The following is a 4,271-nucleotide window of genomic DNA, read 5'->3' on the forward strand; positions in this document are numbered from 1 at the left end:
AAACTTGTCTATTTCATAGTCTCCATTTCCTCATCAACTACTCTATTGTCAATTCATTGCAATTTGGCTTTTGGCTCCCACTCTTAAGGTCACCAGTGACTACCATGTCCCTACATTAAAATTGAATACATTATTTTAATTTGCCTCTCAGCACTACCTGACTCAATAATGCTCTCATTCTTGAAAATCTCTTTTTTACCATTAAACCAAGTCCTCCTGTGTTCCTCTTGGCTTTCATGTCACTCGCTCTCATTTATAGACTCATCTTCTTCCACTTGGCCATTAAATGTTGGAATTCTCCCAGAATCTTTGTGGACCCTCTTTTCTTCTCACTTTATACTCTTTCACTGAGCTATCTTTTCTCATCCACATCTATGGCTCTAATTATCACCTACACAAGAATGACTCACAAATTTGTATCTCCAGCTGTATTCCACCCCCACAAATCAACTCTACTCTAAATCACAAACCTCTTGTTGGGTGTATTAATACATCCAAAACCTAACTTATAATCTTCATCCCACAAATCTTGACTTGTTAGAGCTCTCTCCATTGTACAACCATGAACCCAGAGCTGCCCAACTTGGAATACTGGGGTTGCCTTTGACTTCTTACTCACCCCCACATTCAATCTATCTTCTAGTTGCAGTATATTTGCTGACTGAAACCCTCAAATTCACCTGCTTTCTACCTCCATATTCAGTTTATTTTCTTTCACTTAAACTTCTGCAACAGCCATATAACTACTCAACCCACACTCAACTTGTCCTCCTTCCATGTGTTCTCTACAGCATATCTTTTCAAACACAGATCAAATTGTGCTCCTTCTTCCCATGCCTAAATATCTGTTGTGACTCATTGTTATTAAGTACGTTTTAACTTTTCACATAGAAACAATTCTTTTAGTATCATGCTGATCTATATTTTTCTCTCTGATCACATTGACCGCCCACCCCAGGGCCTTTTCATATGCTCTTCACTGTGCCTGGAACACTGATCCCTTCCCTTTCCATTTACTTACCTCCTGTTTGCTCAAATCATTTCAAACTTCCCCAGGAAAGCTGTCCTGAGTCTCCTTGAAAAAGCCAAATTCTCATGTTCTTGGTTCCCTGTGTGTGTGTATACACATTTATCTAAATGTGTATAAACATTTATCTTTACTTTTCAGAAAAAATCCGACATATTTTTAAAACACATGACTTGTATAATGTTTTGATGGAATATATTGGTTATTCAGTTCAAATTTTACTTTTCTTGGTTTTAGTTCTCAAAGTAGCTTGCAAACAATAAAAGCCTGAGTTATCTGCTTTTGCTATCATTATACTCCTAGCACTTAGTGGAGTGCCTGCCATACAGTAGGCATGCCATAAACATTCAAATATCTTGGTTTTCTTGTCTGGAAAATGGGAATATTACCATTAACCTAATCTGGCTCACAGGGTCTATGAGAGAGTCAAATATTGTAATGAATATGCTTTGTCAAGCTAGGTGTTATACAGATGTTAATGTGGCACACTAATAAAGGGCATGAGTCACCCACATTTATCATGGAAAGAATGGTCCATTAGAATCATTTTATACCACCCACTTAAGTGAGCAAAATGATCTGGCATCATATTCTGAGAGTTTGAGAATTTTTACATTTGAAACTGAACCTTATTAGACAGCTACTTGTCTCAAATTTGGTAGCAGATGTAATGGGCAGTTTCTCAGCTGATTTTATCTACAAAATAGGGAACAACTAGGTCTCGTGATTATTAACTACAGATACAGTGTATAGATAATTTAAATACTTAAACTCTGTAGATAAATCATAACTTTTGAGATTATAGTAATTATCCTGCCACTGGTAAACAAGTGTGGCTGGAAAGTCTGTATCCCTCTAACTAAGTATTATTTGGAAACTCCATCTCTCTCTGTGTTTCAGTGTCCTTGCATATAAAATGAGAATACTAAAACCTACCTTCTCTACCTCAGGGTCATTGGGAGAGTCTAAAATAAAATTAAACAAGCAGAATTATTTGTGAATCATAAAGCTTAATACATGTGCAATTCATTCTTGTTAATGGTAATTGTTGGTATGATTATTAACATTCTACATGCAAGTCATACCTATTAAAACTATAATGATTAATTAAATTATGATATTCGTGGCCAGACACCTGCTATGAAATAAGAAATCTCTCTCAGATGACTTGGTAGGAATAAAAACAATTAGAAATCCAGCATGTTTCTAGATTTAGCATTTTGTTTTCCCCAAAAGTCTCCTTTCAGTATTTCCAAAGAATCCTGCTGTATTACTAAGAGAAATGGATTTTTCTTGGTCAAAAATAACTTGATAATGGCAATGCAGGACTTTAAACATAGTGATTGGATGCTTTGTACATCATTTCAGCTGGTGATACTAAGTAGGGCTCCAGCCCTTTACCACACATTGCATTAAAACACTGAGCAACAGCAAAATAAGCCAGAAAGAAAAATAAAAATACCGGATGGTCTCACTCATAGCAGGAATCTAGAGAACTTAAATCAGGGACCAGGAAAAAGAATAACTATAAGAAAGAAAATAACAAAATCAACAAACAACTATGAACCAGAGACACTCTATAGGGGGTGGGGGCAGGGAAAGGAGGGGTTGGGGTCATAATAAGGGGGTTGTAATTGTATGGGGAATATAAAAATAAAATTTAAATAAATAAAAAATAAAAAAATAATAAAAAAATAAAACACTGAGCAAATCCTGTATTTCCACCACACATGGGTGGTTTTAGGGAATAGAAATCTCTTTAATTATGAAAAAGTTTACACATTTTCTGGGTGAACGTGAGGTGTTATTTTATAAATACACAATTACCAGAAAAAAACAACACAAAGAGAGATGAATCTGGGGCACTATAGGAAAGGAAGCAAAATCGTTTGACAGAAAGACCCAGAGACCTTTTTGGTTAAATTCTGGTGGTTCAGAGTTTTGCACCTGTCAGTGTCTTTTACTTGCTTCAATAGAAGGTATTTCTTCAGGCTTATAGACAGCTCTGAAATTGCAAAACATGCATGGAAGCACACTCATAGAAATGTAATCTTGTCTTCCCCTAGACCTGGGGACTATGAGTGATACTGGGTCTCCATGTGCTAGAGAGATAAAGATACCGAGCTAAAATGAGACTATTGAGAAAGAGTTTCGACTCAAAGGCCAGATACTGGAAAAGTATAAGAAGTTAACATAATTCAGTAATTAGAACAGTTGCTAATAAATATACTGTCCTCAAGGATGTGAGATAACAGTAAAGATAGGTAGCTGATTTGAACCCCTTACCCCACACCCACCCCTCTCTGCCCTAGGCAGCAGAACATATTGAAGGCAGCCTCCTTTATTAACGTGCAACCAGGGTTTTGAGATTTGAGGTTCTTTTGAGAGGAACTTACTGGTGGCAAAGTCATGTTCAGCTCTGACATCAGCACCATAACTTGAGGGCTTTTAAACAATAGATATCATATCATTAGGCTTTATCTGTAGTCTGAGGGGTAAAAAAGGACACTTAGATGGTGTCTTTAACTGGTTCCTCTTTCTTTTAAGTATACTAACTTGGGTGAACTGGTGTAAGTGTGTCTGCATTTGAAACCAGATCTAGTACTTACTGTGTGACTTTAGACAAGTTACTTAATCTTTCTGTGCCTTAGTTTCTTTCTAGGTCAAACAGGGATGATAATAACAGAATGTTCTCCCCCACCCCCCCAGGATTGCTGTGAAGATTAAACGCAAAATCTTTAGTATAACACCTTCCTGGTAGTTAGCACTTTATGTACATCAGTTGCTGTTATTGTCTTAATGTGTTAGTATCCATCCTTGATTTTCTTCTTCTCCATAGAAGGTCCATATCCAATTACATCTATAGTAATTAAGTCCAGTAACATCTGTAGTTCTATCCAAGTCCTTGTCTTGGACTCCAGTCTTATATTTCTACTTCTAGAAATATCAGATCTGACATGCTTGACATCCCCACCAACCCAGTGTGATCCAAACCCAGGATGGCACTCATCACTTTCCCCCCCTGACTCTTTTTTCTCCTCAAATCCACTCTATCTCATCAATACATCCTGACTTTAGTCTCCTTCAAAAACTCTGGTTGTCTTCTTTGATTCTCCCCGCTTCTTCATCATTGCTATTCTTATAGTCTTTAAGTGGCCCTTCGTTATCTTTATCACTACCCTCTCACTGATTCCCTGACTTTATCAAGAGATTCCAAACTATCCCACTGCCTCTTTTTTTATCC

Source organism: Talpa occidentalis, unplaced genomic scaffold (genome assembly GCF_014898055.3).
Source record: "Talpa occidentalis isolate TD23 unplaced genomic scaffold, MPIMG_talOcc4v2.1 talOcc4.12, whole genome shotgun sequence".
NCBI lineage: Eukaryota > Metazoa > Chordata > Mammalia > Eulipotyphla > Talpidae > Talpa > Talpa occidentalis.